Consider the following 13760-nt stretch of genomic DNA (forward strand, 5'->3'; position numbering starts at 1 on the left):
TAGCTTTGTGCATATTTATAACTTAGAATTTACAAATGATTTCCAAGCATTTTACCAATTATTATGTAAATATGTTGTCACAAATTAGACCATCAAATCTAAGCACAAAAATATAATTTTATTCTCTCTAGGCAAAAACTTTGTTTCTTACCTTCGACGTATACCAAGCTGTATAAAAAGCCAAAAATGATTCCATAAAGAATGGCTTTTCTTACTGAATAAGTCTGTGTGCCGGGAAACATTTTTCTTCACAGTCCCTTTCAATTCTCAACTGGTCTGCTTTGAGACGACAAAAGTAATAATGCTGCTCTTGTGGTACGGCAGGAAGGTTTATTTAGATTGAAGTAATAAGATGCATCAGCGTTATTAACGAACTTTAAACCTTTATAAGTTACTGATTACATTAGCTTATCATTGACTTCATTTCAGATGTCACACTGTTTCTATAATTACACCTGTCTGGTAAGTTGCCAGAAAGGATTTAGTGACATTGGAGGCATTGCAAAAGAGATTCACCAGGCGAATTCCTGGAATGAGAGGGTTGTCCTCTCAAGACAGATTAAATAGCCTAAGTCTGTATCCCCTAGAGTTTAGAAGAATGAGGGGTGTCCTTGTTCAAACATATAAGATCCTGAGGGGGCTTAACAAGGTAGATAGTGAAATGTTTTCCCTAGTGGGAGAATCTTGAACTAAGGGACATAGCTACAAGTTAAAGGGCCAATCATTTAAAATTCAGGTATGTCGAAATTTCTTCTCACAGAGGGTGGTAAATCTCTGGAATTCTCTGCCCCAAAGGGCTGGTCCATTAGAAGTATTTGAAGTGGAGTGGATAAATAATTGATAAATTTAGGAATAGAGGTCTATGGAGAAACAGCACAGAAAAGGAGTTGAGACTGACATAAATCAGCCTACCATTCAATATGAATTGAATGGTAGGGTAGGCTTGAAGGGCCTGGTGGCCTACTTCTGATTTTATTTGTTGTGTTCTCTGGAGTTCAATTCTTTTGTCCATGTTTGGACCAAGGTTTTAATGAAATCCGAAACCAAGTGGCAAAACATAGACTGAGCATTAGAACATGGCAACATAGGAAATAGGAGGAGGAGGAGTAATCCATTTGTCCCTTTGTGTCTGCTGTGCCATTCAGTTAATGGCAGATTGACCTTAACACCATTTTTCTGCACTATCCTCGTATCCCTTGATATCTTTGATATCTAGAAATCTCTGTTCTTAACACATTCAATGCCTAAGCCTCCAAAGTACTCTGGGATAGAGACTTCAAAACATTCATCATTCTCTGAGTGAAGAAATTTCTCCTTACCTCAGTCCTAAATGACCTACCTCTTATTTTGAGACTATGTCCCCTGGTTCTAGACCACTCAACCAGGCAAAACATCTTTCTTGCATCTATCCTGCAGAGTCTTGTAAGAATTTTGTATGCTTCATGAGATCACCTCTCATTCTTCTAAATTGTAGAAAATATAGGTCAAATCCCTCCAAATTCTCCTCATAAGACAATCCAATTATCCCAGAGATCATTGGTGAACCTTCTTTCACTCTGCCTTGGCATAGCATATCATTCCTTCAGCAAGAAGATCAAAACTCTGTTCACTATTCCAGGTATGGTCTCATCAAAGCTCTATACAATTGCAGCAAGGCTTTTTACTCCTGTACTCATATTCTCTTTCTAGAAAAGACAATACTATTTGCTTCCCTAACTGCTTATTGTACCTGCATAGAATCATAGAATCCCTATGCAGTGCAGTAGGAGACCATTTGGCCCATCAAGTCTGCACCAATCACTATCCCACCCAGGTCCTATGCCTATAATCCCATTTATTCACACTGCTAACCCCATGACACTAAGGGTCAATTTAGCCTAGCCAATCAACCTAACTCGCACATCTTTGGACTGTGGGAGAAAACTGGAATGCCTGGAGGAAACCCACAAAGACATGGGGAGTATGTGCAAACTCCACAAAGACAGTCACCCAAGCTGGGAATCAAACCCAGGACCCTGGCACTGTGAGGCAACCATGCTGACCACTGTGCCACCATGCCACCCCATGTTAGCTTTCAGTGAGTGGCTCATGAACAAGAACACTCAGATCCCTTTCAACGGCAATATTTCCCAAGGTCTCACTTAAGAAATACTCTGCATTTCTGATTCTCCTACCAAAGTGGATCACATCGCATTTTTCCACATTATATTCCATCTGCCATGTAATTGCCCATTCACTTAGCCTGTTTAAATCCCCTCGAAGCCTTTTTTGCACCCTCTTCACAACACACATTCCCACCTAGTTTTGTGTCATCACAAGCTTGGAAATATGACGTTTTGGTCCTCACATCCAAATCACTGATATAAGTTCTCAACAGCTGCGCTCTAAACACTGGCCTTTGCAGTATCTCACTAGTCACATCCTGCCAACCTGAGAATGATCTGTTTGTTCCTACTGTCTGCCTTCTGCCCCTTAACCAATTCTTGACTCATACCAGTATATTACCTCTAATCCTACGTGGTCTAATTTTGTTAACTAACATCTTGCGATAGGCTTTATAGAAAGGCTTCTGAAAATCCAAATATGCCACATCCACTAGGTCGCCCTTATCCATTCTGCTAGTTACATCCTCAGAAACTTCTAACAGGTTTGTCAAACACAATTTCTCTTTCATAAAGCCTTTTTGACTCTGCCCAATCTTACCATTATTTTCTAAATGTTATTATATCTTTCTCATAGAATCTAGCATTTTCCCTGCCACAGATGTCAGGCTAACAGGTTTATGGTTCCCCATTTTCTCTCTCCCTCCTGACTTAAATAGTGGGGTTACATTTGCTACTTTCCAACCTGCAAGAACCATTCCAGAATCTGTGGAATTTTGGAAGATGATCACCAACACATCCACTGATGGACAGATTATTGCTGAGTTACTTGATGACACTGTCACAGACTCCTAACAGCTGCTTGTTGATGATCGAGAGAAGACTGATGGGCTAGCAATTGGCCACATTGGAATTGCGATCCCACTTTTTGTGGACATATTTTCCACACTGTCTGGTAGATGCCGTGTTGTAGTTGCTCTGGAACAGCATGCTTAGTGGAGCAGCTGGTTCTGGAACACAATCCTTTAGTACTACAGCCACAGTGTTCTAGGGTGACTGAGACCTGGCTTATCAGATACACTCGGCTGTTTCTTAATCTCATGAGGAGCAAATCAAATTGCCTGAAGACTGGCTTCTTGTAATGTTTTGTAAACCAGTGCATTTCTGTTTGATTAGTCATGTGACATGTAGTGACATCGTCAGAGATGTTTGCGGGTTTTTCTGTCTCTTCCATTTTGGACTGTAAGCAAATAACACCTTTCTAATAAAGCTCAACTAACTGGATAAATTACCCACCATGTGGCAACATTTTCATCCTTTTTATCTTGCTGTACAAGTGAGCTGATGATATTAATATATAAGACTACCGTGATTTTGGGTCTGCATGTGGAGGATGGGAGGAATCATCTGCTTGACACTTCTGACCAACCTCGATTGCAAACACCTCAGTCTTGCCTGGATTCTGTCCTTGCTAAGGATAGAGGTGTAGGTGGAGACTGCTCCTCTGATTAATTGTTTAAATGTCCACCATCATTCATGACTGAATGTGTTGAACAGCAAAGCTTTGATCAGAGATGTTGGTTGTGGGATCACTTAGCTTAGTCTATAAGATGCTGCTTCCATTGTTTAGTATGCATGTCCCTTGTTATAGCTTCACTAGGTTGACACCTCACTTTTACACTTGCCTGATGCTGCTCCTGATTTGCCACACTCCTAATTAAAAATCAACCCTGACAACCAGGGCTTAGTTGTATTTGTAGTGTAAGGGATATGCCGAGCTATTTGTTACAGGTTGTGATTCAATACAATTCTGCTGCTGTTGGTGGCACCACAACATGGGTGGGATTTTACAGCCTCACTCAAGCAAGGCTGGAAATTCCTGCCTGAAGCCAATGGAGATTTTCATTGTCGGACCCTCACCCGCTCCAATTCCATGGGGGGTGAGGTGGTAGAGTTGCAGCCAATATGTTCAGTTTTGAACTGTTAGATCTGTTCTGAATCAATTCTATTTAGCATGGTGATCCCACACGACACAATGCAGGGTGTCTTCAATATGAAGATGAGACAATGTTCATTGGCCACTTTACCACTCTTACTGTCATGGACAGATGGATTTACAACAGGTAGATTGGTAAGGACAATGTCAGGTAGCTTCCCCCCCACCCCCTCCCCGCCTTTTGTTTCTCCTGTCACTGCCTGTTGGCCCAACCTGATGTATGTCTCCTTCTGGACTCAACTACCTCAATGCTACCTTACTTCTCTTAGCGATGGGCACATTCCTGTCAGCAATCAGCAGGGACCATTCCCTCTTCGATACCCTGGCCCACTACATTGCCCACAATCCTTCATTCCCTTCTCACAGCTCCTTCTCATGCAACCTCAGAAGGTACAACATCCATCCCTTTACCTCCTCATTGTCAAAGGGCCAAACATGCCTTTCAGGTGGTACAGCATTTCATTTACATTTGGTTATTGTATTCACTGCTCCCAATGTGGTTGCCTCTATATTGAGAGATGAAACACAGACTGGGTGACCATTTTGCTGAACAACTTTGCTCCGTCTACAAGCATGACTCCAACTTTCTGGTCATTGCAGCTCAGCATCTTTCTCAGCATCTTTTTTTGGTTGTTGGCCTGCTGCAATGCTGGAGTGAACTGGAGAAACAACATCTTGTCTTCCAATTAGACACATTATAGCTTCTGGACTGAATAATGAATTCATCAACTTCAGAGTCTGAAGTTTCCCCTCCATCTTGACTGCCCTTTTTTGTTTGTTATTCGGTTCCTCTGGCTTGTCCCAACACAACCCCATCCCTCGCCAATGGCCACTGACCCTTGATCTTTTAGTTTTGCTCCACTGAGCACTGATTTTTGTTCTCCTATTAATGCATTATGCTATCCCATCTTTACCACTATTAACACTCTTCAGTCCATAATCACACCATTAGCAGCCCCTTTGCCTCATGTCCATGACATCCTTGTTAACCTCTTCTTAATTTTGATGTATCACTGACATTCCATTCAGCCCCATCCTCTCTCCAAATGTATAACTTATCACATTTCTATCACTTTTCCATTATGTAGAAGAGTTATTTGGACCTGAAATGTTGATGTGTTTCTTTCTCTGCAGGTGCTGCACATGTGGGTTAGGTGGATTGTTCATGCTAAATTGCCCTTTAGTGTCAGGGGATTAGCAGGATAAATGTGTGGGATTTTGGGGATAGGGCCTGGGTGGGATTGTGGTCAGTGCAGATTCAATGGGCCGAATAGCCTCCTTCTGCACTGTATGATTCTATGAGCTTATCCAACATTTTCTGTATTTATTTCAGATTTCCAGTATTTGCGGCATTTTGCTTTTATTTTGTGGAGGAATACTGATTCAACAGCTGAAGGAGGGCATTGGGTGTTAATAAGCAGTAAACTTCCTTGTTCATGTTTGACCTGACACCATGAGACTTCATGGAGTTCAGAGTCAATGTTAGGGCTGGCAGGACCACTCTCTCCCCATAGTAAACCATCACTTCTGATGGATCTGTGCTGCCAGTGGGATAGGACATACCAAATGATAGTGCTGGAGGAGTCTGGGGTGTTGTCTGAAAGATATGGGCTGAGAATAAGGCTATATCAAACTATTGCTTGATTAGTCAATGGGGCAGCTCTCCCATTTTTGGCACAAGTCCCCAGGCGTTAGTGAGGAAGATAGGGGAATAGAGCAAAGGAGTAGGCCTGACTGGATTGTTCTACAGAGAGCCAATATATGCTTAATTAGTGAAATAGCCATTTTCTGCAGGAAATGAATCTATATGATTCTATGACCCAATGTTTTGCAAGTTTGGTTGGGCTGAGCATGCTTCTGAGTAAATAAGCATCTGATGTCACTGCAGGAAATCCAATTCTTGATGGCTGACTTTATTTCAATAATTCTTCAAATAATTAGCTAGCAGTCACTCCACACCTAATAGCCACTCAAGAATTTAAATTAATTTCCTGATTGCAAAGTAACCTTTCAACTTCTAAAAATGAGCAAACATTTTCAGGGTTCTTCTTATGTTGAAAAATATCTCAGGGAAAATGTTTCACTGTTTCAATTTGAAATAGGGATAAAACTAGCTTATAATCACCAGAACCTTCCGCTTCATGTTGAATACTGATCAAAATCTTGTACCCCTCCATCTCTGCAACCTCCACCAGCCTTACAATCCACCAAGAACTCTACATTCCTCTGGCCTCTTTTGCTTCCCAAAGCTCTTTGCCTCCTCAATGATGGTCAGGCTGGACCCTAAACAACACAGTTCTCTCCTTATACCTCTCCAATAGCTTGCCTTTATGTCTTTGATCACATAATTGGTCACCTGACCTAGTTTCCTACTTTTGCTCAAATCCAATTTCTTTACCTGATTTCAATGCCGTGAAGCAATTTGAAATGTTTTATTACATTGTAGGCAATTCATGAATTCAAGTTGTTGTTTATTTGTAAGCTAAGTCTGGGTTTGATGGTTTATGATGTGGAGATGCCGGCGTTGGACTGGGGTAAAACAGAAATAAATCGCACAACGCCAGCTTAAAGTCCAACAAGTTTATTTATAGCAAACGCCCCAAGATTTTGGAACGCGTTGTTCGTTTGTCAGGTGACTGGGAACTCCCAGCCTATCTACTGTCTATCTGAATACTGGGCAGGTAAAGCTGCACTTCAAATAGTAGAGAACTTGTGGCTAATAAAACCTCTTTGTGCATCATCCACACCAAACATAAATCCTACAAATATAGTATTAGCTTTATCATTCGCATCTAACCTTTGTAACTTCCAGGAGTGAACTGTTGCAAGATATCATCAAAGTCCAATCAGATATAAAATTTGTCAGTCAATCATCTGTGACACACAAATACTGTAATCTCTTCCTGGTGGGTAAAGGACTTTGGAGTGCAAAAGAGGCCAGAGTTAGAGGAATGTTCAGTTTAAAATTAAAGTTTATTAGTCACAAGTAGGCTTACACTAACACTGCAATGAAGTTACCATGAAAATACCCTAGTCACCACACTCCGGAGCCTGTTCAGGTGCACTGAGGGAGAATTTAGCATGGCCAAAGCACCTAACCAGCACATCTTTTGGACTGTGGAAGGAAACCACAGTACCTGGAGGAACCCCACGCAGACATGAGGAGAATATGCAGACTCCACACAGACAGTGACCCAAGCTGGGAATTGAACCCAGGCCCCTGGCGCTGTAAGGCCACTGTGCTGCCCTCAGTTCTTGTTGGATTGTAGGATTTGTTGGAATTCTTGTTGGATTGTAGGGTTGGTGGAGGTTACACAGGTAGAGGTGTAAGGTAGTTACGTTATTTAATATAGCACAAGATGTTCAATGTGAATCAGAAAGTTATGGTAATTATAAATTGGTTTTATTATTAATTCAAATTGGACGAATAAAATATTTCCCTTGAGCTATTTTTCAACATAACATAAAAAATTCTGAAATGGTTTCTAATTTAGTAAGGCAATGAATTGGCATTTTGATTATGTCATATTTATACCCAACTAAAATGAAGAAAAACTCTCAAAAGTAAAGTTGATTTGAAACTGCTACTTTTGTTTCTATTGACCAATGAAATCAGAATTGAGGATTGAAGAAATTCTCCCACCCCCTTAAGTTTCTAAACATATAACACTAGAACTTACATTCTGCGCAATATGTTAATGGAGCAGGGCTCACATTGGTTGGAGAAAATATGGAAGGTATTGCATAGCAGCATAATGCTGGCATAGCTCTTATGGTGCACTTCCCAGGTTCACAGGGCTTTTTAACAACTGGCACTGGGGTGCACTTGAGGGTGCATTTGATGCTTGCATATCTCCGAGGTTAGTCTCATCTGATCATTCAAATTTGTAGGTATCAAGGAGGCTCCTCTTTTCTGAGCATGTCCTGACCTTTTGCGCTACTGAGTGTGGACCAGCACTAACAGGAACACAGCCTCCAGAAGTGACTACTTGTTCTTGTTAAAGCTTTCTCATTAAGAATGCTAAATATAATTTTTGGGGAAGGGAACTAATTATTGGCATTTTTTGTTGCATTTATTTCACATCAATTTTTTTTCCCCCACATTTCAATATTTTTTACTGTTATTTTTCTTTTACTTTTATTATCACCTACTATTCAGGAATGTTTCAGGGTAATGTGGAATAATCCTTGCAGATAAAATGGGACAAAGGCTGGTCCATACATTATGCAAGAGCTCCCTTGACATATTACAGAAGGATCAATGAAGGAAGGTCATTTTTCTGGTTGTTACGTGTTCTCAAAATGATCACCAGAAACATACCGCTCAAACATTCTGGGCCTGATTTTACCATCAAATTGCACCAGTTTTCAGGGCAAAAGCTTGGTAAAGTCAGACGCGACGCAAGTAGCTTGACTGCGTCTGCCTGTGCATCGGTTCCCCCTTTGCCAAGGCCCAAAAATGGCTGTGATCAGGACTGTGATCAAAATGGGCATGGCGGCCATTTACATGTATTTCCATTAACTTAATGGGCTGCACACCCAACTTTACCAGCACTTCCCCCTTTACTACCATGTTCGCCAATCCAGAATCGGGGCGAAACAGACATACTCCGTATAAGTCCGATTTTGAGTGCTCCATCAGTGAGGATTGGTGAGGTGGTAAATGCCTAGTGTCCAATGGCTCTGTGCTGTTTACAGGGGCCCTTTTGTTGCAGCCATTTTCTTTCTCGGGTCAGTGGCGGCTCTGCGAGTGTTGGGGGGGGGGGGGGGGGGGTGAGGGGCTGTTGCTCAGCAGCATGTCCAATGTTCGATTTGCAGCACAGACCCCAGTCTCAGCACTGACCTTTGGTCTTGTGGATGCTACTGGATCCTAGTGCAGTAAGCAAAAGCCCTTGCAAGTTGCACTGCTGCAGCCTCAACTTTTCAAGGGGCTGTGATTCTGAGGAGCACGTGGCTGGGGGAATGGGAGGGGTCTGTGATTTTGGAGAGCATGTGGCTGGAGGAATGGGGTTCTGTGATTCTGGATAGCATGTGGCTGGGGAAGGATCTGTGAATTTGGGGAGCATGTGGCTAGGGAAATGGGGGAGGGTCTATGATTATGGGGAGAATCTGGCTAGGGGAATGGGCAGTATGGACAGTGATTGTTGATGAGCTAGGGGCAAGCAGTGTTCTTTAATCTCTATGTGTTCCTCTCCATCTCCAACACCTCCCACACCCCCAACCCCACCCTTCAAAGTGACGAGATGGTTTTTCCAATGCAATCAATTGATTTTGCTGTTCTTTTGGTTGCTGCTGGAATTGAGGGGGAGGAGCTGGAGGATGAATTGTGGTTACAGGAGGCCCAGGCTTTTGTACTTGCAGGAGCAGAGGGAGACGACCACCAGAGGCAGGAGGTGCCGGCCATTTGCTCAGAGGGGGATGCTGGAGAAGAAGGGAGCAGAGACACTGGCAGAATAGACGTTGGACATTGTGTGCTGCCGGCAACTCCGTCTCTGAAAGGAGAAAGTGTAACACCTGTGCCACCGGTTGCAGGGCTTGGCACCTGAGGGGCCTCCTCAATTGACATCAACATGAAGCATCCCTCCAGCGATCATCAATAGAAGAGGATTCCTATTTGAGGCAAATTAATCACAGGTGGGTGGCGAGAAAATAAAGGTGTTTAAATAGTAAGTTCCAACATAAAAACTTGTGAACAGAAAGTGTTAAAGTGCTTAAAGATCTATTTAACTAGTGCAGCCCTTCACCTGTACCATCTTGGTGCAACTTCCTAACCTTACATGACCTACCATTATGTCTCAGTGACTCCCCAGAATGTACATCAGAGGTGGAGGGGGCCAGATGCCTACCTTGCCCCATTGCCTGGGATGTGCGTGGCAGGCGTCCTCTGGAGGCCCTGGACCTTTGAGGACCCTGGCCTGTCTCCAGGTGTTTGGAACATTTCCATGACATCCTCTTCATCCGCTGCCCCTGAGGTGCCCCAGTGTCAGGAAGGGGGGAGTCAGAAGGTGTAGCCACAGCCACTGTCTCCTGACTGGAAGGCCCTGGCATGGGCTTGAGCCCTTCCTCCTCCCTGGGGGTTTCTGGGGGCCCCGGGTCACTCCATGGAACACGGTGCTCCTGCAATGAGCTCCAGAAGCTCTGATGTCACCTGGTCCTGCCAGTCCTGGAGGACCATCTGCATCCTACCCATGGTGGTCAAGACCTCTGTGATGGCCACCTGAATCAAAGGCCACCTATCAATGACAGCAGCAAGTGGCCTCAGACTGGGCCATGCTCTACAACATCTCTGCCATGAGTCTCTGCAATTGGGCCACGTTCTCAAGGACTGCAGCCATAGCCCACTATGTTTCAACACTGTCTCGCTGGGTCTCCTGCAAGCTTTTGAGCCTCTCAGCCATGGACCGCAGAATTCCAGGAAACCAGTTCAGTCCCTCAGCTGTGGCCCGCTGCAAGGCAGCCGCAAACGTCTTGGACTCCGCTGTGGCCTGCTGTGACTCAGCCATCGTTTGGAGCCTGCCACTCATGGTGAGGATCCCTGTCTCAAGCTTTCCACTGCAGACACTACCCTTGTAGTGTTGGCCAGGAAACCACACAAGACAGGCAATAGCTGTTCCATCTGAAAGCTTTGTGTCTCCTCCCAACAACCTCGCAGTTAGTCCAGGTGTGGCTGTCAGTCCCTCCGATATTCCCTGGCTCTATTGCTATGACTCCAGCAGCTGAGGGAGAAGTGACCTCAGGGGCCCAGCATATAGCCTGGGGCCAGCTGCATCCTCACCTCCAGCAGGCTCCTGCAACCCAGAGGCCTCGGACCCTCCCTCCTTCATCCAATGTACATTATCAGATGTGTCGTGCTCACCAGAGAGTGATGCAGAAGCCTCACCACTTACTGGACCCACTGACGTGTTCAGTATCTGTGATGGTGAGTTGTGAGATGGCAGCTGATGCCAAAATGGTGCCACCCTCGGAGGTCCCTTCACCCATATCCTCCCAGGACTCATCCAAGCTGTCTGGACCAGGATGGGCGGGAGCTGCAGTAAGGACTCTGCATGCAAATGGCCCCAGGGCATCTGGATATGTCCCTGCAATACAGGACACAAGGATAATCTTCTTTTGCATAGGCCTCATAACATTCTGCTTTTTGACCTTCACCGGAGATTGAGCAAAACCAGATTTTTCCATAACAAATACCAAAGGTGAGATATGGTGATATGCTATGCAAATGAAGGATTAGCAGAAGTTAATGTTTCACCGAATGGGGAAGAATGAAAAGCCAGGATTTAATTGGGAAATAAGTATAACAATGAAGGATGGGAACAAAATGCTTGTTCCTGATTTGTTGTAACTGACTGCTAAGTTGGTTTTCTGCAACGTTAGAACTGCTCTAGCCATTTTGGTAGAGGGGGAAGTTCTCCTTGTGCACAAGTAATTAAAGGCCTTGCATTGGATGCTTGGTGCCCAGCGCTGTTGTTTTACAAGTCAATTAAGTGTGCCTAAGATTGCTGGTACCCAAGGATCTCTGACAGTGTTATTGTCAGTCTTCTCCTGTGGAGACAGAAGGAGTTATGAAAAAAACAATGGCGTGACTCCTGCAGAATATTAGCTGGTGGCCCTCAGAGGGTAAGCGCAGCAGTGTTCTTGCAGGGGGATAGGAAGGAGGTGCTTGGGGGTCAGGAGCTAGAAGCATGCAGGGTGCTGGGGATGTAGGATATGGGGGAGATTTGGGGGAAGGTACTAGATGGGGTTCAGTACTCACCTTTGGTGCCCAGATGAGGTCATTGATTTACTTGCGGCACTGTGTACTGGTTCTGGGGGCCAGTACCATGGCCTTGACGAAGGCAACAACTGCCTCCCAGGCTGCATTGCCATCAGCCCCCCAGGTCTGCATACTCCCGTGGGGAAGAGAATATCCCACCTCTCCTCTGCTGCATCCAGCAGCCCCCCCAGGTCACCCTCAGAGAATCTGAGGGACTGGTCGTGTGATCATTTTTTCCTGTTCTGCCTGTCCAACCTTGGGTTTTTTATGGAGCTGCCCCTCATTAGGACAGATCAGCTGCAGGCAGTCTGGCAGAGCATTCCAGCAAATTCCATGCAGTTTGCTTGTTAGCATTGAGGGGAAAGCAAGCGAGCACTTGCAAGTGTGCTGGTGGGGGACGGGGTGGTGGATCAGTGCCTCAATGATTGGGGAAGGAGAAAGAGAGGGAGGTGTCACACAGCCATCAGAGTCCAGAGGAGATGGGGGGCCTTGTGCAGGAGGGTCCGGGGTGGGAGTGCAGGGAGAAGGGGGAGGGGGAGTTCACACTGCCTGAGCTGGGTGGGAGGGAACGGGTAGGGTGGATTGCTTTGCCTGAGATCAGTGGGGGGAGGTGGGGGTGGGGTGGGGGGAAAGTGGGGTCCACTGCCACTCTGCCTAAGATCGATGTGGGGAAGGGAGAGGGTGGATCAAAATGCCTGAGATCAGTGGAGGGGAAGGGAGGTCCGCTGCCACTCTGCCTGAGATCGGTATGGGTGAAGCTGGAGGGTAGGTCACCTTGCCTGAGATTGGTGGGAGAAAGAGGGGGGCCACGATCTGTCTAGATGGTGGTGGGGTGGGGGGAAAAGAAGGCCAATAATGTTGGGGGGGTTGGCCCAGGGGGAGGATTTATCCAGAACCGGAGGGATGTGGCAGGAAAGTGACATTCTATCATTTGGATGGAGACCCTGGAAAGAGTGCAGAGGAGGTTTACCAGGTTGCTGCCTGGTATGGAAGGACTGGGTTATGCGGAAAGATTGGGCAAACTGGGGCTGTTTTCCCTAGAAAGACGGAGACTGAGGGGAGATCTAATAGAGGTATATAAGATTATGAAGGGTATAGATAGAGTAAACAGTGGTAAACTTTTTCCTAGATTGGAAACATACATTATGAGGGGCCACGGGCTTAGGGTGAGGTGGGCGAGGTATAATTCGGATGTTAGGGGGAGATTTTTCACACAGAAGGTAGTGGGGGTATGGAATGCTCTGCCAAGCAAGGTGGTGGAGGCAGGCACGCTGGAGTTGTTTAAGAGTTACTTAGGCACATGAGCGGGATGGAGATGGAGGGCTATAGGAAACTGTTTTAAACAAGGTTCAGGAGCCTTCGGACATCCCTGGGAATCAATTGATTCCTATGGACCTTCCAACATATTTTCTGGCTCACTTGTTTTACTTTTAAGCTTCTGGGGATTCCCTTGAATGTTTGTATAAGGATGTGCATGGTACTGATGTTTTTCTCTTTTAATCCACAGGTGCTTCGGTCTGCCTTGTTGTCCAACAAGGGGCATACACGCGATGGGTTGTACGAGGGCTACTCTTGGATGTTTCGAGAGTAACCTAGTACTTTACATCGTTATTGTATGCTTAAACTGGACCAGATGCTGGGCAACACGACAGCTCAGTGACTATCACTGTTTGCTGTGCAGATACATGGATTTGGGCCAGTGTCTGTGGGAGTTTGCACATTCTCCCTGTGCTTGTGAGAGTTTTCTCCGGGTGCTCCGGCTTTCTCCCACACCCCAAAGATGTGCGGTTAGGCTGATTGGTGTAACAAATTGTCCCTAAATTAGCCTTCCCTCAATGTGGAATGTCATAAGCATAAACAAGGGTCATGGGTGGAGAGGGGGCTCATAATGTTAAGATGGTGGCATAGG

The sequence above is a fragment of the Carcharhinus amblyrhynchos genome, chromosome 11 (assembly GCF_965287045.1).
Source record: "Carcharhinus amblyrhynchos chromosome 11, sCarAmb.v2.hapA, whole genome shotgun sequence".
Taxonomy (NCBI): Eukaryota; Metazoa; Chordata; class Chondrichthyes; order Carcharhiniformes; family Carcharhinidae; genus Carcharhinus; species Carcharhinus amblyrhynchos.